The sequence below is a fragment of the Agelaius phoeniceus genome, chromosome 13, assembly GCF_051311805.1.
Source record: "Agelaius phoeniceus isolate bAgePho1 chromosome 13, bAgePho1.hap1, whole genome shotgun sequence".
Taxonomy (NCBI): domain Eukaryota; kingdom Metazoa; phylum Chordata; class Aves; order Passeriformes; family Icteridae; genus Agelaius; species Agelaius phoeniceus.
The window spans coordinates 1853526-1880143 of NC_135277.1; positions in this window are offsets into that span (position 1 = coordinate 1853526).

Consider the following 26618-nt stretch of genomic DNA (forward strand, 5'->3'; position numbering starts at 1 on the left):
GAGCATTCCCAGCAAACACCTTCCTCTATGTCCCTATGTCCTTTCCCTGCCTTTTTCTCTGCTGAGACTGTTGTAGGCTGGAATGTCTTTGGGAGAGGCACCTCCTGAGGCTGGGACCCCTCATGTACAGCCATCTGCAAACAGCACCAAATAAATGCCTCTCCTGCAAAGTGCTTTAAGTGCAGGGAATTTACTTTTCCCCAGTGGCTGCCCACTGATACAGGAAATCTAATCCTAAATCTCATTAGGTTCTACAAACAATTCGGCCTCTTTCCCCAACAAAGTCACCATCCTGGGCTGCTGAATGTTTAGATTTTATTGCTCAACTCTTTTTTTCCCCCTCCATTCCCCCGCCCTTGCGATTTTCCTTTTGGTAAATATTTCTACATTGGAGAAGTCTGGCCAAAAGAGATTTAAAAAAAGAAAGTGAGCAGGAGAGACAGAGTATCAATCATTTACCTTCAGTTCCCCTGGGAAGAGGTGGGGAGAAAGAACAGCAAGGTAAAAAGTTAAAAATGGCAGAACCACACCAGAGTTCTTTGAAGAGCATCCAAATCTATTTCTTCCAATGTTAAGGCCCTTGCAACACGTGCCAGGACTTGGAAGGCAAAAAAACCCCAACCTAATTCACTTCCAAAAGTGAATTTTTCAGCATCCAGCCAAACTACTCAATGTTAATTTGGTTATTTGGCAAAAAATAACAATAATACTAGTACCTGAACTGATGCCATCTGCATCTAAAGATTCTGGCCAGCCCATTTCCCAGGCCAAGAATTACAGCAGATACCCCTGACTATTAAAGAAATAGTTTGCCATTTAAATGTCTATTGTATAATGAAGTGTTGCATTGTGTTGGGAATGTACTGACAGAGTATCTTGTACACAAACAGGGGATGAGGTAAGAAAAAGTGATATATCAATTGTATAAACACTTCAGAGGTCCAATATTGGCTCCCATTTCCTGTCATAAATGCACAGCTTTAATTAAACACTCAGAAAAGTGCTGCTAAAGTGACTTATTTTCCTTTGTTCTCCACAAGATGAAAATATTAAAGAGTGTCCTCAGATGCCACGTGTGAGAATGCCTCGAATGAGCAGGAAAAGGAACAAGGCTGCTCCCAAAGAAAAGCTCCTGGCAGCTCCTGGGGTGAGCCATGGGACAGTCCCAAGGAGACCAGCACAGCCTTTTCTCCAAAAAAAGCAGCAAGATGTGGAGCTTGGAGAAAAGATTTCAGCCAGAGGCAGAGCAGGGTCAGGGACAGGGATGGGCAGCAGCCAGGGAGGGACAGGATGGAGGGGCAGCAGCCAGGGGAGGAGGGACACACAAGAGCAGCACCGTGCCAGGCTGATCCTGCTCTGCCTGCAGCCAGGAAGGAGCCCTGGGGAGCTGCTGCTCTGAAGAAAGAGCTGCAGGGAGAAAGGAAGGGAAAATAAGGCAGAGGTCTCTGCTGGCTGCCCACAGACACCTCAGGGAGCTGCTCCAAGCCCTCTCCCAGCACCAGGCTGGAGCCAGGGTGGAGCCAGAGCTCATCCTGTGCCTCAGTCGTGTCCCTTGGTCACCTCTGCCACCTCGCAGAGAGCCACAGGGTCAGGCAGAGGATCCAGGCCCCTCCCAGGCTGGTCCAGCACCCACGGGAGAGCTCCTCTGAGCTGCCTCTTTGAGCCAGAGCAGGGAGAGTCCCTCCTTCCCCTCCCAGGGAATGCATTGCCTTGTCATTAATTATGTTTTGGATGACTCCTGAAAATCATGCCTTCAAATGATTGGACAGTGGTTTAATTCAAGGCCTGATAAAAAACACATTGAAAGCTGAAGGAAGGGTGCTGCTGGAATGTTTGTTTGTGCAGGGCTCTTTTTATGGAGAGTCAATCCTCTGTTTAAAGCTTCCACTAATGGGCCAGGCTGCTTGGAAAGTTTCCTGCTGATTTAAACACTCACACCATGGACCTTTGCTCTCACACAGGACCTTTGAGAGCTCAGAGAGGACCAGGATCTCACTGGGCCCCTTCCCTCTAGACCATGGTCATGATGCAGCCAGCTTGGCCTAGAAAATAGGGATAAGGATTGTGAAATAGATCACAAATTCTCTTGAATTATCCTCTTTTCTCTTATGAAAGCCCTTCATACTCAGGAAATGCTGGGGGATTAACCTATCCTCCAAAGAAGGGAAAAGCTGGCAATTAAGAGGAGCTCCCTGAGTGCTTGCCCCTCATCTCAGCCCCTCCCTAAAAAATAACTTCAGGAGCAGAAATCTGGCAAATCTGGGCCTTGTGGGCTGGCAGTGACGTAGCTGGGAACCAGCAGCACCAAGCAGTGCCTGGGGCCCTGACCAAAAAGCTTTGTCCCAATGACACCAAGGGTCAGGATTGATATAAACACAATGGAATTTGTACTGATTAAGGCCCTTCCTCCCCATGCTGGATATAGGATTTCCTGTACTGAAACATGTTGGAGTATATTATTTCTATGCCAGGGAAGGGAAAACACTCTCATACACTGAGAAGAGAAAAACAGATCTCATGGGGTGAGGAAAAGATACAAAGCAAAGAATCCCAGCTGAACAACACAAATGTTGGGGACTTGTATCACTACTGACCACCCTCTTCCCCAAAGCTTTTTGGGAAGGAAAAAAAGGAAAACCCAAGCCTACAGCCATCAGGAAGGGGGAGAGAGAATAGAGTATTAAACATGTACAATATCAAAGCTCTAATTCATGTTCTGAGGTAACTGGATAACCCCATGAGATTCTTCTGCCCCAAAACCATGGGAATTTGGAGATGCTGATCAGCAGGTTGACACAAACACACTGATCAGGGCTGAAGTGGAACTTGTTTATTACCAAAGATATTTTCCTGCACCAGCCCACACAGTCCAAACAGAAAATGCAACAGTGAAGCAGAATTTTTACCCTACCAGGAAAATGGAGAAACAGCAAAGTCATCTTCACCAAGGTTAAATGCAATAAATGGGTGATGAGCTCAGTCCACCACAGTTACTCACTCAGTACCCCTGGGAGTAAATGAAGCCTCCCAAGTGAAGTTCTGCCTCATAAAAACTCCCCTGTGCAGGACACGTCCTGCCACTCACGTGCTGTTCTGCAAGAGGCCTGGAAGAATGAAAGCAGCTTGTGGTGCTAAGATGATAAAACACATCTCCAGGACATCTTTCAGCAGCACAAGCAAAATAGTCCTGGGACTGTTAGTGATCCTGGGGAAAATAAACACAGGGACCCCAGCAAGCCCGGGATTGTTGGAGAGCTCCGTGGGTGGCTTGCATTGCATGAAGGGTAACAAGGTTTCCTTTTCTAAGGGCGGTTTGCTGTTTAAAAAAGAGGTGAAAGAAACAGGCATTACCAGCAGTGGTCATTCCAGGAGATGCATGAACTCAGGACTGACTGCATGGAAAAAGGCATCAATAGCTCAGCTGCTCATCCATCACAGGGATCACACTTTGCTTTGTGCTCTTACAGTTGGGGAAAATGCAGATGCCTTCCAGAGGGCTCCTTCCCTCCCAGCTTTTCCCTGCTCAGGACCTTCTCCAGCGGGCAAGCCCTGAGCTCTGGTGCTGTGAAGAGCCAGAGCCACGCCAAGGAACCTTTCCAGAGCAAAACTGCTCAGATTGGTGGAATACAGCACCCACAGGGGAGGCTGCAACAGGCATGGAGACCTCCAGCAACAAAGCACTCCAGAAAAAAACCAAAACCAAAACCAAACAAAAAGAAAAGGCCAGAGGAAAAACAAACAAAGGGTCTGGAGAGTTTTCAGAGGAAAGCAAGAGTAACCCTTGAAAGGGCTGCATGACCACTGTGAAGGGATCAGCAAACCAGCATTGCCTCAAGGCCAGGGGAATATGGAAAACTTCAATATAATCATATAATCCTGCTGTGCCCCCAGGCCATGTGCAGCACAAAGATCAGCCCTGCCCAGCAGCCACAGGGGTCTTGCTGAGGACCCTGGAAGGACTCAGCTTCTCAGCTACACAAACTGTTGAAATGGAGAGTCATGAGGGGCCAAGTGCCACTAATTAATGTTTTTGGCCTGGCCCAATGCAAATCAAATTCAGTAGATAGTTCAGCTGGAATATATGGAGCAGATCAATACTGGGCATCCATTCCTTTGCACCTCCTTCCTCAGTCAAACTCAGTGTGGACACAGTTCTGCCTCTCTCCATGTGAGTTACTGGTCCAGCTCCTCATCCTCTCCCCTTGAAAGGCAGGCTGGGTGCTGTCTCCAGGGAAATGATACCTGGTACAACTAAATTTTAATTTACACTCACAAGTTTGAGCTTTTCAAATCCCTACTGAGCAGCTGTCAGGTACAGTGTCACTGCAGTAATTTGAGCAAGCAGTTGGTGGCCAGAAAGAAGATGTTTAAATGATCAAACCAGCAAATTCAAAAGAGTTTAGAAAATCCCAGCTGAATACAAAAAGTTAAGCAAAACACTGTCATGAAAACATTTCTGATTCCCATCCAAAAAAGCCTACCATTTATTATGAAGCCTTTAAAATTGACAATGAGGGAATTCTTCACTGTGGTCTCGCCCTCACTTTCACCCTACAAAGCAATGCTGTATGGGGGCAGAGTAAACACTCTGTGCTGTATTTTCCTAAATAAAGTGAAGGAAAAAAACAGATCAATGTCTATTCTGCTGCCAGCAGATATGGAGTCAATTAAAAAACTAAAATATACAATAACTTAACTCTTTGCACAGAGCTCCAAACATATCAATACAGTGAGCAGAAAATTGTTTTCCATACAAGCACTGAAACACCCTGGGTTGAAATACACTCTCAGTTTTGAAATTTTGACGGTGAATTTGTTATTCCAAAGCCATAGGATCAGCATGCAGCCCCCAGGCAGCTCTCACAGCCACTGTAAGATTTTTCCTTGACCAGTTCTGCCAAGGATGTTCCCCAAGTTCATCTTTTCCCAGGACGTGTGCCAGGTATGGCCAGCCTGGCAGGGGGACATGCAGAAGGGGCTTTAGCCTTTCTCCAGGCTCCAGCTTTGGGAACAAGGACACCAGGCAGGGCTCACCCTCCTGCCAGGCAGATAAAAGTGGCCCTGGTGCTCCTGAGAAGCTGGAAACAGCCAACTATCTTCATTTTTGAGGAGCAATTTTTGTCCTTCCCTTGTTCTCCAGCTCCACAGCTGCCTTAAAATCAATCACCTCATCTTTTCAGCCAGTACCAAACCAGAATCCTTGGATCAACTCCTGAGTATGGGAACGTTCTGGAGGTGAATCCACTTCCAGAACTCCAGTCTGGGATTGGCAGCAGCTCTCCCACACCCCGTGGGCTGTGTTGTGCCTTCCAGTATCCCAGGAATTCTGCAGGCCTGCCTGGGAGAGCCAGTGTCCTGTGTTTTTCTCTAGGACAGGATTCCAGGTGCCACATCCCACATGATGCCATTACATGCTGCTGGAGCCAAGCAAAATGTTTCCTTGCAAATTTTGGCTCTTCCTTCCAGCTCAGCCCTTACTTAGACAAATTCTCCTGCCTTCAGATTTGTAATTCCCATTAGCATTGCTGTTTTCCTGAATAAAAACTTTTCAAAATGGGCAAAGTCCAGGAGACTTTGTTAGAACAGCTGCACAGCTCATGCATTACAGCTCCATTTCCAAATGTTTTCAACAGTGTGGCACAACCTGAGGAGCTCCCATCCATAAAAACCACCTTGCCATGCTCTGAGGAAGGCAGGGGCTGTAGCTAAGATACTGGGAAGCACCACTGCTGCAGGCTGGGTGTAGCTGTGGCAGCAAGGACGGCCACCAAAGAGCTGCACAATTCCAGCAGCTGCTTTTTGTCACTCATCTGAGCACATTTCAATTGTTTGGAGGCAGGTGGGACTTTGCTGAGTGCTCATTTCCCTCACTGGTTGCCATGGCAGCACTCTGCCCCTCTGCCTTCAGCTCGACTCCTTGGCTGGAAATGCCAACCCCTGCCAGGGCTCTGCTGAGGCAGCCATGGTATTTCTCCAGCCCCATAAATAATTCCTTCCATACTGAAGAACTGGATTTCTGAGGTATCTTTTGTTCTCCCAGCATCTTTATCTGGGATAAACTTTCAAGGCCCTGTGCTGCTGTGGGAAGGGAGCAGCTCTGAGCCCCAAATGCTGCTGGAGCAGCAAACATCCCCAGATCAGGTGGGCCATGGCATTTCAGAGCCAGCCAGATAAAAGCTATTTACTGCCTCCATCTGCTCTAGGCACAGAAGCTTCTGGGATTCTGAGGAGCTCTCAGGTTGGAGGGATGCACAGCCCGAGCTGGAGCCAAGCTCCTGCCTGGGCTATTCCCAAAGGTTCTGTGAGCCCCCTGGGCCACAGCTAAGCCCACCCTGGATCCAGGACTCTCTCTGCCCACGTGACTTAAGTTTGTCTGAGCATTTCAGCCACTTTAGAGGGTTTTAAGCAGCCCCCAGGTTTCAGTATCCAGCAGTGGCTCTGGCTGTGCCCGGTGAGCACATCCCTCCCCTGGGCCCTGCCTGCAGCAGGGACAGCTGCCAGGCCAGGCCAGGCATGAAGAAAACCAGACTTTAATGTCATTTAAGAGTCACATTTTGCATTCTTGGAGAGTTAAATAATTTCTTTGAGAGAAATAAACCTGCAGTGATTGAGCTGTAGCTTTCTTTTACCTCTTTATGCCCATATATTCACCCACATGCCCCATATGTGGCTCTGCCTATATGGATGTGTTTATCTCCAGGGTTTTCTGCCCCCCTTGCAGTGCTGCTCACAGAGTGAGGGGCAGCAGAGCTGGGGGCACATCTGGACATCCCAGAGCTGATCCAGCACTGCTGCTCTGACCATGGGCTGAGAGGGATGGGCTTGGTGAAGGTGCAGCCTTGGACACAACCTGTGAGTGCTACAAGGTGCAGGCTGGATGAACTGCCCATCAAACCATCAAGCAATGGTTTTAGTTCCTCCAAGTCAGAGAAATTGTAGCATTCACTTGTAGCCATCCCCAGAGCCTGCTAATAGCATTGCTTGCCTTGTAAAATACCATTTCCTACTAATTATTCTTTGATTACTTTCAACATTTGGGTGGTGATCTTCTAAGCAAGTGTCTGTTTCTAGCTGAATTGCTCACAGTCATTTAAACCTCAATTGTTCTGGACAGGAATATAAAGTTAAGCACTGCATTAAAGTGTTTGATGACACAAATTCCAAAAATTTGGACTCTGGCTGTTTCAGACTAGGCTCCCTTACTCACTTGGTTCATTTTTATATGTATTTATTCTAAAAAACAATCCTGAGCTACCTCTAAATTATGGTGAAAACCCATTTCTCTTGATTGGAAATATTGGAACAAGCCAGTCATCTTAGTGAAGCATTCAGGTGAAAAACTGGTGAAAACCATGCAAACACATGAGAAATGAATCTCCAGGCTGGAGTTTTCCCAGCTTGCTGCAAGGATGGCCTTACCCACGTGGAGGATAAAGAGGAAGAATGAATATCCTGCAAACACACATAAAATTCAATGAGCAGCTCTCTCCCATGTGGGGTGGCTTCCCCTCCCACAAGGACACACAGGCAGGTGAGGCTGCAGAGCTCCTGCAGCCCTGAGCTCACAGATAAGCACAGAACACTCACATGTGGAGCCAGAACCACTTCAAATGAGAGCCCAGAAACTCTTCCCGTCCCTCCCTGCTTCCAGGGGTCCCTGTGCTGCTCTCCCCAGCTTTGGAGCCTTCCCTGCACACCCACAAGGTGCAAATCTTCCTCTGAAGCTGTGTTTGTTTGCCTGTTTTTAAACAGAAAACCGCCAAAATTCAGCGACTGTTTTCTAATTGGAACATTTTTATTTTCCACGGGGGAAAAGCAAATCCCCCAACACAAGTAATTGCCACTCAATCCTGCCCTGGGTTAGAGTTCCCAGTGGGTTTCTCATCTTCCAGGGCTGAAAGGAAAGATTTCCCTTGGGACCTGCAAACGATCCCTCCATTATGTGGAGGCTGCTTGTGCACATTCAGGGATCACAAATCTGCGTTGCCCTGAGTGGCTCTGGCGTGGCTGCCATGAATCCATAGGAAGCCATTCCCCAATATTTATTGTCAGCAGCATTAGAGGATGCCTTGCCTCCTGTTTCAGAACTTAATGGCCCATTGACCACACTTCCTGCCAAGCACAAACTGTGTCCCACCACACTAAATCTGTGCCACGCTAATGAAAAGCCCTTTTTATTTCAGGCCGGTATCCAGAGTGGAAATGATTTAGATCACAGTCACTGGGTATTTTAACTCACTAACTCACTGTTTCTTTAGTAATTAGAGATGAGGCCCATGGCAATGCCAAGTTGTAGGCTGACCCAAACATGCCTATCTATTCTGGATACTCTCCTGGAGATTTTTATTTAACACATTTCAAATTAGAGCTGAGGTGGGAATGAAAAATTCTTTGGCACAAGTGAGGGACACAGATGAGCGCATTTTCCACTCGCTTTTTTTGGTCCCTAACACAGCAATATTTTAATTTGTGTTAAAGACACCCAGATGAGCTGGATTCCAGCAGGGCCCTGCTTGGGAGTACCAGAGCAGAATGATTTCCCCTCAGCACCCTTGGGCTTGTCCTGCTGGGTGACTTGGGCAGAGTCACTCACAGACTGGCAATCGCTTTCCTCCTCGTTTTATGTTTGTTATTTTTCTAACCTCTTCAATCTCACTTTGCTGAAGCAGAGGAAATGAGGTAAATTGGTCCTAACACAGGCCAGGAATTGCTGTCCTACTCCTGACATGGGGTTTAAAGGCGCTGTGGGAGTGGAACAGTAAATCTCTGGAGCACAAATTTCTCGTGATAACACTAAATTTACCCAAATTTTATTGCTAAGATACAAAGTGTTATGGCAACACGGAAGAAAACAAGTTCTAAGGTTTTCCTTTAAGGCATAAAGATCCACAAAACTCCACACACTGCAGCCTACACTTCAGCAGAGACATGGTGAGACTTTAATAACACAACTGTGCACTCACATGCTCTTTTTCAGCTCTGTGACACCAGACTTTGGTTTTCCTTGCTCAGCAAGCACATCTATGAGCTGCTGTGTGGATTTACTCTAGATCCCTTCAGTGCCATCTGCTTTTGCATTTGTCTCCACAGAGAAGCCCAGGAGCACTGCATGCACGGGGGTGTGGTGGCAGGGGGAGGGCAGGAGGGTTTGGAGTGGAACTGGAATATTTTCCTGCAAGTTAGCAAAAAACAAGTGTGAAACTCAGTGTAACTCAGAGACCCTCCCAAGCATATGAAATAAATCTGAGGATAAGAGCAACAACACAAAGGTCAGTGTTTTCAAAAGCATAACCTATGAGAAGCATTACTAATTACATATTACAGGCACAAATATACACACAGACCATCCCATGCTTATTATAAGATAGTTTTGGACCTAAAACCCACATTCTTCTCCTTGAAGTGAAAGCATCACCTTGATTCCACATGGATAAAGCAACCCCTGGAGTCTTTGCCTCCATCTATTTTTGATAAGATATTTCTACTGTGTATCTTAGGTTAAGTATTAACTTACATGAGAAACAGATGTTTCCCCTCTGCAAGGAAAAGCATCTTTTCAAAGGTCATCAGTGGGAGAGAAGCACTTCCAGGATTTACACAAGGCAGTGGCAGTTCTGGCCACTGTCCCTTCTGCTTTTAAGATCTTTTCCATTTGGCTTTAACTCTACCCAGTTTTAAAGAAGTTCTTTCATCCCACTACCTGGTAAAAGATATTTTCCATACTTCCATTGCAACCAGACTCATTCACTGGGCCGTTCCTAAAACCACAAAGGCTATTTTGTTGAATAAATCCAATCCCTGTGTTCATTCCTAAACATAGCTCAAAATATTTCAACGGTGCCTCCCCTCCTTTAGATGTTTTAATATTGGATAGGGAGATTTGCAGGATATAAGCTTTATAGCCTGTGAAGTTTTCACATCTCCAGGTGGAATTGCTTAACAGTTACAAAAAAAGAAAACTTTAAAAAAGAAAAAGAAAAAAGAGGGAGAGAAGACTTGAACCTGCTGGTCCACTAAAGGGAAGTTAATAAACCACAAAGAACTGTAAAACAATAAAGTTTTCCTCACTGGTTAAACACAATGGAATTAATAATCTGAGTTTCAGGGATATCTAAAAGCTGTATTGCATTACTTTGTACAAGGAATAAACAGTTCTGTCCCTTTCCAGTATCTCACCCTCTTCAGGAGGATGAGGAAGAACTTTCATAAATAATAATGTATAAATATGCAGATGTGCAAAGATAAACAGCAGAGCAGAGAATAGCTCAGACCAAAATTAACATCAGCACCCAAAGAATTAAGAGAATTTGATGTGCAATCCTTGATCTCAGCACATGAATAAATCAGGATGGAGGAAAAGGCAGATCTAAGCTGAGATTCTCAATCTGGACCTATTAACCCCAGAGTGTGACTGTGGGCAGGGATAACATCCCACTGCTTTACAGCACCAGCTGTGGGAGTCACACATGGAAGGAGGAGACTGAGGAGCTGTGGGTGGAGGAAGAGCTCTCCCTTCTTCCTTTCCAACAGCCTGAGCTCACCTGATCTCCCAGAGAGGCTCAGACTCTCCCTGGAGGGCCCCACACCTGGAAGGTGGCACAGTCCCAGTGGCACAGGGACTTGGATCAACCCCTGCTCATTGATTTCTCCCCCAAGCACAAGCTGTCCCCAAGGTCCCCAGGAGCTCTGTGCTGACCCCAGCCCCTGGGGGATGTGGTCCCTGCCTGTCCTGCCAGCACCCCCAAACCTGCCAGAGCAGGGCAGGGGCTCTGCAGGGAAGGGCAGAGCCATGCCAAACCACAGGGTGGGGTGAGCACAGTGCCTGCAGGAATTCTGCAGCTCTGGGGCAGATTCTGGCAGCATCAGGGACTGACAGTGTCAGGATCACACAGATTTGGAATTATCAGCGAGTCAGGAGAGCACAAACCCCACTGCATGGCCCTGCCCTGGCTTGGGCTGCTCTTGAGGCCTTTTTATGCTTTAAATAAACAGAATCAAAGTCCAAGAGTTAAAACTCGACTTCAGCTCTTATAAACTGCCAGTTTCTGAAATGACACAAGCAAACAATACTAAAATAAATAAAACCTACAGGCGAACCCTTTCTGAGAGCCCACAGCATTGTTAATGTCAGTACCAGAGTTTGTCTTCTGTGGAGTTCTGTGAAGTCTTGGTTTGGCTGAACTCACGTTGTCTGGTCACTTCTCCCTTCCCTGGAGAGAATATGAATGGTTTCTATTTCGAGGAGCTTACAGGTAGCCATAAATTATCACCTAAGTGTGGGCTGCCTCAGCCCCAGCACCTTGCCAGCTCCTCAGAGCACTGCATGGCTTTGGCACTCAGACCTGCCAAGTCTTGGGCCACGTCAACTCAGTTTTTGACATGTGTTATGTGGATCATAGGGAGCCATTGCAGAGACCTCGTTATGGAAGAATGAAGCATTTTTTCCCCATCTATCATTGGTACTTTTCAGATGACTGCATTCCTACAGGACTAAATCATCTTTTTTAAAAACAATTTCAGCTCCTTGCTGCCCATCCCTAAAATATCAGCCATGACCAGGTAGCTGAGATTGTCATTGAACAGAGTTAATTATCACCTGCACATTGCTAATTGTGGAGCTTTGTCTTTAAGGCACAAAAAGAAATTAATTACTACATTTAACTTTCTGACTCAAAGAAGTGAGTTGACATAAAATCCTGCCATGAGTGGAGATGCACACAAAGGCCTTTTCCAAAGTACACATTCCCTTAATGCTCTTGGAATAAAGCTATTTATATGTAATGCATGTGATATATGTTAGCTCACTGATCTTTTGTAGTGTATGAAGGGATGCACTTTAAAGGCAGAGTTTAATTAAGTTTCTTAACACTCCTTTGTGAGGATAAAATAATCATTCCTGTTTTGCAGGCAAATGCTAAAAAGTTAATTAAATTACAAGATCCAGACAGTGACTTAGAGGCAGAGGCAGAAAAAGAGGTTGGAGGTTCAGTTCCAGTCCCAGCTGACAGGAAACTCACCAATGATTGTTCTCCATCAAGAGAAATTCACCTGACTTCACATCACACCACAAAGCTCATATTTTACTGAAGAGACAACCTGAACTGTGAGAAACATTGCTTTCCTATGGAAAGCATAAAACAATCTGGGTACTGAACAATGGTAACAATGATAAAGGAATACTTTGGATTCCAAATCTCAAAAACTCAGGGAAAACCCCCAAAATTAAAACTTGAATCAAAACTATAAGAACCTGAAGAAAGGCAATATAACCTGATTTCTTTGGATTCTGGAGCTTCTAAAGGGTTCTGGCCTATTTGCTTCCTTCATCAAGTCCAAGATAATCTGAATTAAATTAGCAAATAGTTATTACTGGATGCAAAGATGCTGTTTGAAAGAAAAAGTGAGCTGGAGGGCAATCATTAAAATGATCCAGGTAGAAGGTCCCCTGATTTACATAGAAATGATTTGTTATTATTGTATTAATGATGTCATTTCTTTATCAAGTCACGATACAAACCAAGTCAAGTGCTTGGCAGGGGATGAAAGGAGAGCTGTAATCCCAGTGAACATGCACAGCTTCATTCTTTGAGGAGAAAGCTTGAATATTCAGTTCATTGCACCATCACTCCTTTGATTGGGCTAATTAAGTCAATTATGTAAAAATATTCTGGCTTGCAGGGTAGGCAAGACTTGAGGAGCAGTGGAAAAGAACAGAGGGAAGGAGGGTGTCCCAAAACCCTCGAGGAGCCAAGAAGGCAGATGGGTGAAAGTAAACCCAGTAATTTGGGAGCACAGGAATTGGGGAAGCCTGGCTGGGTTTGGTTTGTGACACAGCCTGTGGTGGAGTCATGCTGGTGCCTCAGTCCTGAGTGGATTCTGGGTGTTGAGCAGGATGTGAGAGCTTGTCAAAGCCAAAACATTCATGGCATCTCCCCTGTCAGGGCAGCTCCTCTGTATCACAGAACGTGGGGAGTGTTAAACTCCTCTGGGTGAACAGCTTCAGCTGTGTCTGTCTGTACACACACACAGAAACCAACCGAGTTTTCCTTGGAAAAGCAGCTCAGAGAGCAGGTGCCATGAGAGTGAAGGGACTGGGCATCCTCCAGTCACCTCTGGAATGGCTGGGAAAGCTGCAAGGCTCTGGAGACACCAGAAACCCACCTGGGTTTAGGGCTCTGGGGAGACACTCAGGGTGTTCTGCTGCTTTTAGAGAAGACCCTGCAGCACTTCCTCTAAATTCAGCAAATCTCATAGCTTGACCTGCTTTCCTGCTGCCTCTGACATTCCTCAGCTCAAAATGCCTTGCAAAAACGGAGCAGATAAGAATGCAGAGGGGTCCTTATCACAGGTCAGTTTTCTGTTCCATAGGGAGAATAGTCATGGCTTTGCCTTTCACTGCTTAGTACAGTGAGAAAGTAACTTTTACTTAATGAAAGATAAATGCATTCCTGCTTTCCTTGAAAGATTATTCTGATTTCAAATCATCCAATTTTAACACAAACAAAAAATGACTGTGAAAACCCTGCTTGGGCCAAAAAGGCCCTTCTTGTCACCAACAAAGCTGGCCTGATCTGGTAGTTATTGTCTCTGAGCACCTGCTGCCCTTCCCTGCAGAAAAGCTCCTGTTTTGTCCCTGCTGTGACCAGGACTCTGTATGGGCAGGTGACAGAGCTTGGGCACCCCCACTGTGAGAAATGGATTTGTAAAGAATTCTCAAAACTTGACAGAAAGCTCACACAGCTTTTTTTCTGTGATGAGTGTTAGAAGTAATAGCAGCATTGTGTGGCAAAAGCTAATAGGCTGAAAAACATTTATAAAGTATTATAACCAAGAAATAGGTTGGCTTCTGATGGAATAATGTTAAGTTTTACATCTCTTATGGCTCATCCTTCATTGAGACTGATAATAGAATAAATATAGAATAAATATAACACAGTGCCACTGCTGGAACAGGAGGTTTGTCCTGGGGACACAGCAGGGACTCTCCCTGTGCCCAGCACAGGCACAGCTGGCTCTGGGCAGTGCTGGGCAGCCTGGCCTGCACAGCCCCAGCCCTGGGAGCCCCGCGGTGCCCCCGCCCTGAACTCTGCCCTGCACACACACGGGGCCGGCCGGGAGCTGCAGCTCTGCTGGCTCAGGCTCTCTGCTGGCCTCCCGTGCTCCCCAGGTGCAGAGGTGAGCATGAGGTAATCACACCTCCCGAGTGTGAGGTTTAGTCTGCAGGAAAGCAGCAGATTTATGTCATTCTGGCACGCAGGGTGTTTCTTCTCTGTAAATGTAGCAGCCAGTAGCAGCCGGAGCTGCGGAACAGTGTGTGCACTGTGCTGCACGTGGATCCCCAGCACAGCGCTGCATGGCAGGCAGGGGCTGGCACCTTGGGCATCCTCCTCATCCTCCCCGAGGCTCCCTGCTCAGCTGGGACCCCTCCCTGTGGCCTCCCCAGCCCTGGCAGTGCCCAAGGCCAGGGTGGAACCTGGGACAGTGGAAGGTGTCCCTGCCCTTGGCAGGGGTGCAGTGAGAGGAGCTTTCAGTCTCTTTCAACTCGAACCATTCTGGTTTTGCTCAAAGGGGTTTTGAACAGAAACTCTGTGTGTTAGCTCCCAGAATCTAAACTCTCTCTTAGGGGTACATTTGCCAAAGGATGCAGCAGGTTGCTGCATTTTCAGCCTTTTACAATTGCAAAATGAGCTTGTACATACAATTCCTAAACCAAGTTTGAATTCCAGTTTGATTCCCTGCCTTAGAAACGAGCAGAGCCCTTTCAATGGATCAAAGGCTTGCACTTAGAGGAACAAAACATATTGTTCTAAAGGTAAATACATTTCAGCTTATTAGTTATTCATCCTCATGCTTTCAGACAATGAGTTTTTAAGGCTTTTCAAAGTCATTGAGCTGTCCTGTTATTAGACTTTTAAAATGTATTAGGCCCCTCATTAGGTGGCCACACTGTGCTATGACACATGTACTGTATTAAAAGCTGTGAACTTCTGCATGCCAGTGCTTCTGGGTTCTTTATTTTGTTTTACCAATGAGAAACTTTTTATATGAATACAAGACTTTATTGTAAAAAAAAAATTGTATTTCCCCAGTGCCTTTTTGTGTCAACAAAGGACTTTCCTGGAGAGTAATGAGTTTGCACTAAGCAGGCAAACACAAATAAACGAAGTCTATGTGGATAACCAAGTGTGGTGTATGTATATATTGTATCTCCAAGGATTTAAAAACCCAACAGCACAAGGAATCTGCTCCTTTTGTAAACAATAGCCATTTATGAAACATTTCTGCCAATTAAATTGCCAGGGAAATATTAACCCTTATTACTGCAGATATTCCCAGAGATTCTGAATAATCAGTCTGCACCTTGCAGAGGGAAGAGGGTCTGGAGCTGCCTTGGGCTCGAGCTGGGCCTTTCAGTGCTGGAATTCCCAAAGCCATGAAGAGATTTAGGTGCAAACATCCCCCTGATTTTAATGGATACAAAGGGTTAAACTCCTCCCAAAGTTTAAAAACCCCAGCACAGACTAGGACTGGCTTCACCACCACTGGGCTGGAACTTGGCAGTGGCTTAAGAGGACACATCAGCACTAAACAACAGTTTGGGACAGGAAGAGAAGATGAATATCTAATCCAATTGAAACTCCAGAGGGAATATCACACAGGCTGCCTGGAAGGGACCCAGCAGGCTCAGCCTAATGGCTCTGGGCTTAGGAAAAGCTCTGCTCTGCTCAGGGTCTCACTACCAGCCATCCCTACCCCATGTCAGCAGCTGGATTTGGAGAAGCCAGAACCTCCCTCTTATAATAGAACTGGAAAAAATCACTCATGTATCTTCTAAAATCCAAACCAGTCCTTAATACGGATGTACTGATGGCCAGGGAGGAGATGGAGAACCAAATTCACCCTTGTGTTTCTTTTATGCAGAATATATGAAAAAAAAAAGTATTCTGAAATAGAAATGCTTCTTATTTAGGATAAAAGTAGGAGGAGCGTTGCTTCAAATGCAAAAATAAATAAATATCTAAAGTCTTTCACCCAGGAGTCCTAGAAGATTCCAAAATTTCCTGGTTATCTAGGAAAGCCCATTTCCACAAGTGCTGTTTCCCAACACAGGAGCTGTAAATCACCTCCAGCCTCTGCACAGGAGCATCCCAAGACCTGGAGCTCCTGAGAGCTGGGACAGGAGCCAGAGCCTCGGGAGCAGCCGCTCGGGGCTCCCACAGCAGAGCTGCTCCTCCTGGAGCCTCTGGAGTCTCCAGCTCTTCCTGGAGGCTGTTCTCATGCACATCCAGGAGAATGTGAAGGAACCTGTCTCTCCCAGCCTCAGCCCATGGAAAAAATGCTAATGCAGGGCAGCTCCACGTGGAGGAACCGCTCTGGTGAGTGGCTGTGGCCACTCACCTTGGCCAGGGAGCAGCTCCTTTGGGACAGAACTCAAACTTCCAGTGATTCATTCCTTAGCATGGCCCCCACCTGGGCATTCCTTAGCATTTCCCACCTAGGAAATCTCCTCCCATTCCTTAGCATGGCAAATTTTAAAGGTTCTGTCCTGCTGCAAGTTGCAGAGGCACTCCAGCCTGGCCTAAAGCCAGCTTGGGGACTTATTTATTGATTTATTTAGAGTTTGGCTAGTTCTTAGCTGGATCCGTTTTCTGGTCCAAGATTGCCCTGATGCTGGAGCAAGAGAGGCACATCTGGAAGATGAGGAGAGTGGGATGGGCTTTCTGTTGTGCCAACAGCAGATAATTATTTCAGGATGAAGTGACACCTAACAGCAGCCTCAGTTGCTTTTGGGAACATCTTCTGGACACACCACCACCACAAACTGCACTCTGGGCATTTCTCCAAAGCAATAAATCTTTTAAAGAAAGAGAATATTCCAACAGTGAAACAGATTCACATAAAAAATGTGGGGATTCAAAAAGAAGATGATTGTTGGTGTTCAGGGGTGTCCTACAGAAGATTCCTGTATTCCTTTCTCTCAGATTCCCATTGGTTCACTGTGCAATATCAGCTCATGCTGCACTTTAAAAGTCCTATTTAAACCTCACGAGTGGTTTTCCAGGTGAAGCAGGGAACCAAGCTTGGCAGCACTCAGACACAGGCACAGTGACACTGCCACTTGCTGCTGCAGGCTCCCCCTCGTGCCTCTCCCAGCAGGAGGGGACTCCCTCCCACCCCACAAGGACACCCTGGACACGTGTTCAGAGCTCTGAGCTACCAGGATGACATTTCACAAAGGACACTGAAATCTCAGCTCCTTATCAACACATGTTTCATAATTAGAATCACATTAAGTGTGGTTTCAGCAAGGTGGTCCCGTCAGGGTGAGGCCTCGCACGGTTGTGGTTTTGATTTACTGGACACAGTAATTGCTTTCTGAGATGAAAGAACCAAAATATGTGTCAAAATATTAATGGCCAATGTCTAAGGAGGCAGAAGTCTTGTGCTGGCTCTTGGGTGATGTGATGAGTGTTAACTCTGTCAGTCCAGCTGAGCAGCTGCCCCTGAGGCAACACAAACATCGCCCTTCACTCATTTCCCATCTCGCTCTTTGCAGAAACATCTCCCAATGGGAAACTGTTTGCCCTCAAGATTTCAGGGGTGTGAAATGCATTTTTGCATTCCATGAATGCAAAATTAACCTGGATATCCCTACAGTGGAGCTATTTGTGCAATGATTTCATGCAGAGGTTGTATGTGGCAATGCTTTACACAGAAAATCCCTTAAAAAAGGGTCTGGTTTAAACCAGGGACCTGGGCAGCTTCCTGAACAGAAAGAGCTGGCCCAAGTCATGTTTGGATTATTCCAAAAATGACCTATCCCAGCAGGACTTCACTGAGCTTAGCTGGGCACTTTCTATTTAGATCCCAGTGTCCAGGTCCAAAAAAAGATCTGCACTTAATAAACCTTTTTACGTTGAGGGTTCAGACCCTGGGGTTTCACTTCCCTCTCTCCACACACACATTATTTTGACCCACAGGACAAGTTTTATGCAGCCTGTCTTCAGCTGCAATAGAGCACAAACTCAATACTGACAAATCCATTTTTTGCCTAACCCACTTTCTCCTCAATCACAAATCCCACTTGGAACTGGACACCTACTAATTAACAGCTCCACAGAAATTTAAATAGCTCTGCAAAACTGAAGCATCTAAAATGAAATGTAAAAAGTCCTGTCTTTGAAAGAGCCTCAATTCCCAGATCCAGGTTTATTGCCAAAACCTGCCACACACAGGAAAACAGTTGAAATAAGGGAAGAAATAAGGATATTGCAGCCTAATTCACTTTTTAAACATTGCCATTGGTATTATTTCATGAAGTTTTGTAGAGGGTTTAACTTCTCCCTAGGTCTCTATCAGCACTTTTTCAAGTAGTGACAAATCTGATTTGTTACAGGAAGAAGTGGAGTGTATCTCAACCCCTGAAGTACAGCTTAGGAGCAAAGAACATTGACTCCCAGCTCCCAGATCCCTCTGGAAACACTGCATCCATTGTACAGGACCCTCTCACTTCACTGCACGGAGCCTGTGGAGGCTGAAACGGGCTCAGTGGGATTTGTGATGGAATCCTGACTGCCCTGAGGTGAGAGAGACTTGTGTCAGGGATGTCAGGGCAGCTGTATTTCACTGCTGGAATGTTCCTTGTCTCCAGTACATGCACAGGGTCCTTCTATTGGCCCTCCACAGCCATGCTTTTAAAAAGTTTTGATGTCTCTAATTGTTATTTTATTACACATATTTCACCATTTATCCAGCATTTTTCATTTCTCCCCCCAGTATGGTACATTTACAGAAGCAAACCAGTACAACAGGTTTGGATATAATGTTGTAGCTCCCCTTATTCCAAATGGTTTGGGATTGAATTTGCTATTGCACACAGGCTCCAGAAGGTACAGATTGCATCCTGTGTGTGTGAACACAGGGCTGTAGCCTTGGGAAATTCAGGATTTATGGAACACAGAGTCATCCTCTGCACCAGTCAGCAGCTCACAGCCTGCAAACACAGCAAGCCCAGTTAAGGAAAGATCTGAAGACATGTGGGACTCCTCATGAAGGTACTGACAGCGTGTTTAACCCCAGAACCCTCACAGGGACTTCCAAATGAAACCAATAGGAAAGGCAGAACACCTTTTTCCATTAAACTTTCCCAGGGGGGGAATCTAATCTTTCTGATTTTAACCCACTTAAGTTGCTCAGCTGCTGCAGAGGGATTTTAGTTCCTTTGCTACATTTTGTTCAGCAGCATCAAAGGGAGAATTTGACTTTCTGGATGAGGAGAGTGCCACCAACCACGCTCAGCCCCAGGCTCCAAGGGGAGGACATTTCCTCTCTCTGCTCTCCTCAGTATCTGTAGCTGGTGTCTGCTCTCCCAGTGAGGTGGGGAATCATCTCAGGAGAAAAAAGCCTTTTTCCTTACAGGTGAAAACACCCGGAGATAAAAACCTGATGGATTTAAGTTGCAAAATAATACCTAAAACAGCATTTCAGCTGCCAAGTCTCCATCTTGCTTTCTCCTGGCTCTTGTAACTTTCTTTCATACCTTCTTCCCATAAAGATGCAGCCTGAGCTCAGAGGGCAACCAGAGGGACACGGGGGACACAGGTGACTCCATGAGCCCCAAGCTGTCAGGATAAAACCAGCTCCCACCAATTCCATGGACACGAGGCAGCCCAGACCTCCCCCAGGGATTCCAGGTGGCACCTGAGTGCAAATGACATCCATGACAATAATGGCCATTAGCACTTGTCCTGGCAGAGCCCATATTGCCATTTCCTTGGATGAGATGATAATTATGGACAGGAGCCTGCAAAGGCCCTTTTTTGCCATAGCTGCTCTGTTTCCTCACTCCCAGTCAGATGGTGGGAGATTTCTCTGAGTGCCCCTACTGTAAATTGCCAAGAATAACTGTTGCCTCCCCTAAAATGGGAGTGAAAACAGCCCTGCGGGTTCCCTCTGAAGTGACAGCAGCTCTGACCGACTTCAAAGGCAGCACAAGGTTTTTAGTGAGGGCTGTTTGTTGATTTTTTCTCCAGTGAAGTGATATTACATGGCATTTCCAACCCTCAATCCTATTAAGTGACAGAACTACCTAATAGCACTCATTAAATAACATAACTTGGTGTCAGAAATTCACTGACAGGCTCCTGCAATTGAAGTGGGAGAATTATACCCTAAAAAAATACAGGTTTGGTGTTATTGTGACTGGGGTTTTTTAATAAATGTCATTTATTTTAACAGGTGAAAGCCTAAGAGCCAGGACAGTTCATGAAAAGGTTATCACAGCTGAGAAGCTGGTGCCTGAATTTTACATTTAGAGGGAAGAAAGCACTAAGAAAACGTTCACTGCTGCTGAACTCCTCCAGCTCTGGGAGATCATGTCTTGGGTGACACCACCCCTCTCTGCAGTGCTGGCACAAGGCACTCAGGCAGAGCAGGCAAACCTTGCAGCCTTTTGCATCTGGCACCAAAATCCCAACTCTCACAATTGTCCAAAAATATTTAAAGTTGTTTTTTATTTTCATGCACCATGAATGCTGTTGCAAAAATGACTTCTTTTTGTACTCTAAAAGAACAATACAACAAAAATCTTCCTGGAAATAACAATTACCAGTTAAATCCCTGACTATAACATTTTGACCAAAGGCAGAATGCTCTAAGGAATACCAAACAATGCAGTGAATATTTGTGCAGCAGGAAGAGCTTGGAGGTGTTTGTTTATCATAGTTTGTTCCTACTAGACAGAAAAGTTCCTAAAGCACCCATATAAAGAGCCCTGATTATTAATAGAGTGGTGAAATGGTATTTCTAATCTGTTTATAAATGGTTCAAAGGAAATCACAAATACATAAAAAAACCCCAAGTTTACAGTAAAAGAGCAGAGAACTAAACTGGTTATTCCAGTAAGCAGTATGCTATATGGAACTGAGCTGAGCATGTCTGCCATCATTCTACCTGGAAAAAAGGCAAAATGGGGAGAGGAGGAAAGATTTTTAGTTTGTCTTTCTATTGCAGAAGCCAAACAAAAGGGAAAAGCCCAAATATTGTATTACCCTACTGTACATATGGACAAGTAATGCACACAATGATTTCACAATGTGCTTTGAAAAGATTCAAGAATGGCTTTGGAAATATGGGAAAGTCATTTTTAACACCACATAAAAAAGTAATAGAGGGCCCAATCCTGTCACCACTAACTTAAACTGGGGAGAGCTGAACTTTCAGGACCTTCTGGTGGATTTAGAACATTTTTAAACAGCCTAATTCCGATATTAGCAAAGCCCAGCCTGGCTGGCTCCCACCACATTCCCCACTTGCTAAATTATTCCTCTCCTCCATTATAATTTAAAACAAAAATATTTTTAATGTGTTGAGTTTTTGTGTATTTGGACAGTGTCTTCCCTTCCCTGTCACTCTGGCCATCAGCTGCCTGAGCATGGAGAGCTGCAGCCCAGAGCTGCCCACCCTCAACAGCAGCCCTGAAACCACCAGAGTCTGGTGAGCTTCTGATTTTCTGCATAATACTGCCACAGAAACCAATGTTTCCCACCCAGTCAGAGGAAATGCAAAGAGAGTTCAGTTTCCTGAGATCTTTAGGTTTGAAAGAAACATTTTGATGTTGTCTACACAGTCAGAAAATGCCAAGGATGAATGTGTGGACTGAGGTTGTGTCAGGACCAGCCTTCTCCCCCATCAATGACATCAGAATATGGCACATTTCACAAGGTGAGCTTGCACTCAAGAGCCTTCCCTTCTTCATCCACCCCATCTGCAGTTTGAGGTGGTCCTGAAAATACCAAACCTCTCCATGTGGCACATGAGATTTCAACCATTGTCCTGCAAACCTGCTGCACTTCCCAAGATGCAGCTGGATCAGACAAAATTCTGATGCAATTTATTTTAAAAGAGGAAAAAGCCAACCAAATGAATACTCAGTTACTGTTTCTCATGCAATCTCAGTGGCCAAGTCTGTACTACAGGGCTCATCCATTTCTGCCTCCTCTGGCTCCCACCTCAGACACACCCAGCACGCTCTGATCCAACAGCCCCGTGTCATGCACCAGGGAGTTCATGCAGTAAATACAAGGGCAATGACCCAGAGTTCTCACTCACCCTCTGCTTGCCTCACAGTGTTTCCAGGAGAATTTGTGCTTTAAGCATCTAAAACCTTTCAGTTTCTGTCAACTGATGCAACTCGTGAACTGAAACCTTGAAGGTGCACAAACACAGAAGGGCTCTGCCCACAACATGCACCAGGACTCAGGAATCCTCTGGGGTGCCTCCTTCCCCTTCACTTCCAATGTGTTAAACCCCACAATTCAGCCCAAATAAACCACAGACTCTAAAGATCCAGTGGTTCCTTCTAGTCCCCTAGTTGGAGTTTATAAGTTTATATGCAGTGCTGGCTCTAAGTTCAGCTCTGTGTGAATGCCTCCACCAGTGCCTGGCAGTTCTTCACATGTCCAAGACAGCTCATCAGATTAATCCAGGCTGTTTTGCCTTTTCCTTCCAGTTTGGTGTTACCCTCAAACAGTAAAACTTTTCCTATTCAATTCTCTTGCTGCTCTTGAAGGGCTGAAACAACGTGGTAAAAAAGTTCTACCATGGTAAAGTTGGTCTTGAGAAGGAGAGTTCATTTCTGGTGCTTTTTATGACCTTGATGACATTTCCTAGCCATAAGCTGGAAATGTTAAATGATAAAAAATACAATATTCATCAACCAATTGAGTTGCCAGTTCTAATTTTGGATAGAAAACTGGACAGAGAAATAATCAAAGACTTACCAGAAAAGCAGATGGCTGCAGAGTGCTTCTGGCAGTCATGCTACTCGCACATGGGACCACTTGTGTTTAACAAATTGGACAACAGAGAGAGAACTGAAATGGAAATTGGGGCTCTACTCCATTCAAATTCTTCAGAATGTTTGTTTTGGATTTGTACCTCTGCTGCAATTTACAGCTCTAGATTAGATAGAGCGAGAGTAATATTCTTGACTAGAAGAAAAACAGAATGGCTGAACTGTTTGCCAGCTCACAGACATTGCCTCCCTGTGTACAAATAATGCCAACATATAAATGAGTCTAAATAAAACCCAGGACTAAACGTGTCTTTTACTACACTGCAGTAAAGTTGCACGAGACATTTCCCTGAGTGAAACTGCAAGGCCCACATCAGCATGGAAACGGGATGGAAGGAAAACCCAGAGCAACCTGAGATGTCACAGCTGTCCCCATGCAGCAGGGACCTCCTATTGCAACTGAGAATCCATCCCAAAACACACTGCTCAGGAATTAAAGGGGCATTTGTTTCCAGCATGAACCAGTTTTGAGGCACAAGGCATAGTTCAATACCTCTTAGTTGATCAGGAAGGTAAAAAACACAAAACCAATGTCAGCTGCATCAACACCAAGGCACACAGGTAGCAGATGACACCAAAAAAGGAAGAAAAAAGACTCATTCTGTCAGTCTTCCTGTAAGAAATCAGTTGCCTCAGTGTTTAACAGGAAAACATGAAGGTCTTTCTCAGTGAGATGCCAGTTGCAGCTTAAGGAACTGCATGGCCAAATATGACATCACCTACCACAACCAAAAATTAAGATGAAAGTTGTGCTGGTCTCAGGGACCAGTCACTCACCAGGGAACCGGTGGTTTTATGTGCACGCCTTCCTGAAGAATCCAAAAATAACATTTTTCCATGGAGCAGAAATTCCTGCAGCGTTCACGCTTTTCCTCTCAGCAATGCTGCAATCCAACGTGCCAGCCCTGTGGAATGAGGTCATCCGACAGTGTAATTTGTAGTATTTCAGTCTGTCAAAATTGATCCTCGTGTTCCTATGGCAACTAGATCCAAACAAAAGATGGAGCAGACAGAATTCGTCTCTCCCTGCCACCACCCAGATTTTTATATAAATATATATGTGTATATATATAAAGCATTACACATATATAAAGTTAATGTTCATGATTCATCATTAAACTGTGCTAGAAAACTGGCACTGGAGAAATAGCAACACACAGGGCTAACATTAAAAAAAGGTAATAAATGTATAAACTGACATCAATAAAATACATTAAAAAAAGGTAATTCTTCAATTCTCAAACACCTGGGACACAGCATGCTTTTCCCCTAAAACCCAGTCAGGAAAAGATATTATCCATTTCTGGTTGGGACAGATGGAAGGGGATCCTGGCTTTGCTGCCATGAGATGAAGAACATGACACCTTCTCCCCAGAAAAAAACCACCCTTCAACCATTACTGTTAACATGTTCATGCTTAGGAAAGCTTGACTGTTATCAGCTTCCTAAGCTTGAGTTTGGAAGTTCTTATGCAATTCTTGCATGTCTGTCAATTTATTTTAGTGCCCCTGCAGGAGCTGAGCTGGGTCCAGTTGTTGGAAGGGAAATTCTGGATGTGGAACCCAAAGCCATTTCCAGTCAAATAATGTGATTAACATCAACACCAGCCAGCCCCTTCCTTTTGAAATAAAAAGATGGGATGAAAAGCTTGATCTTCCTACAGATCACTTCTCCTTGAATAGGAGGAGCTTCTGAGCACTCCTCAGGAGATCTCATTTGGGTCCTGAACACAGATTACCAACTACACACCGTGTTCCTAACACAATTCCTGCCAATCCATGCAAATCCCAGAGCAGCCACGTGGGTCATGACTTGGGCTTTAAAGAGAGGATGAACCTCCCCTGACAGGTGACATGTACCTGCCTCCAGAAATCTGAGTGGAGTCCATGAATGATTCTCTGACTCCTGTGCAGAATCACTTTACTCTGGTGTAAAAACATGGGACAGTTTGAGCAGATCCCTAAAAAGGGTGGGAGGGAATTTCTGAGAGCTGTGGGAAGAGGGTGGTACACTGACCTGCTGTGTCACTGCAGATCCTGTGGGTTTGCTGCTGGCTGCCATCTCTGGAGGTCACCATGTGCCTGATTCCCAAGGCTCTGGATCAGCCACAAGGTGGGATTGTGGCTGGAGGCAGTTTGTCCTCTAGGCCAACTCCTAGTGCCTGTTAAGAAAATGAGAGAGTGTTAAATTAGAGAAATATTGGCCATTTAAAAGAAACAAACACACCCAAAAGCACTGATCCCAAACTGATCCCTAATTCTGCTCCTAGAAAACAGAATTTCCCCACAGTTTATGTCTGATGGACAAAAAGTTCATGGTGAATACAGGAATAAAATGGTGTGCATGCACAATTTGAAGCACAGGAATATTTCCCCACTTTACCCTCCTAAAATTAAACACACTCAAGTCTTTTACCTGAGCAAAGATCCTGACCCCACAAAGCTCATGCACTCCATGGCAATTCCCTTGAGTAATGAAAAGTGAAGAATCCAACCCTGGCAGAAACTGAACTATGTATTATACTGAATTACAGATGCTTCTTTAACAAATTCTGTCTTTACAGAATATTGGCATTTCAAAGCTTATCTTACAGCTGACCCAGACCTTGGCATGGCTTCAGGAGAATATATCTATAAAAATGTACACAATGAGCTGTTACCTCTTTTTAACTTCAAAAAAATTATTGCTCTGCAACTGCAGCAGAAGATTCAAAATACTTGTTTAGGCAGGAGTGTTTAAAAAGTAGAAAAATGAATGGAACTGTGGATTTCTTCTTAATTATCACCAGTTTGTGACTGTCAGAGAAGATGTACCTTTTCCTTGTGAAACCCCTCATTACCCCCTCCTTCCAATAAAGGCAATCAACATTGAACTTAAAAGTTCCTGTCTGCATCCACTTTACTGGCTGCACCATCCTGCCCTTTGAAACGGAGTCGTGTACGAGGCCCATCAAAAAACTGGAGGAAATTGGAGATAAAAAAGATTTTAAAATTAAACCAGTATTTATGTCTCCCAAATGGGAAGTGTGGAGCAGCGAGGGCAGGAAACGGGCCGCTATTTAAGCTGATTACCCAAGCAAAGTCCTCTGCCTTTTCAGCAGAGCCGCGGTCCCTCAGTAAAACCATTTCAATTAATTGGAGTTTGGGGCAGGGGGAGCGGGGGGAAGATGTCAAATTTTATCTGGAGTGTTAGTGATGGCTGGCTGGAGAGGGGCTTTCAGGGCTTCTAATTGGGCCCGTTTGCCGCGGTGGCTTTGGCTGAGGGGCCCTAACGAGGCCCGGGCGCAGGTGGCCGCGGTGGCCGCGCTGTCGCAGCCGCTCAGGGCCCGCTCGGCTGCGCCGGCGGCTCGGGGCCCGCCGGGCATGGGCCCAAAGGTCCTCCCCGGAGAGGCAGCGAGATCCTTCCCGTTTGTACCAGGAATTCACACAAATAAAAGTCTTCTGGGCCACGCTGGCCCTGTGGACATGGATCTTATTATGCGTTTTACCTAATTATCCAGAGGGCTTTTCTGCTCGCGGAGCCCCGGCCCCGCGGGCCGCGCTTCCATGGGTGTTTGCACACATGTACAAACTCCATCTCTTCATTCACACTTGCACATAACTGACGAGACAAATAATATTATCCTAGTGGGAAGAGCCAGAATTAGAAAGGAAATACTGCAACGTTTAGATTTAATCTGGTGAGCGTTAGATCATGATTCACTCTGACATAAAAGCTCAAGAGCACATTTAGCCAGGGTGAAACGCATTACTGTGCTTTACAT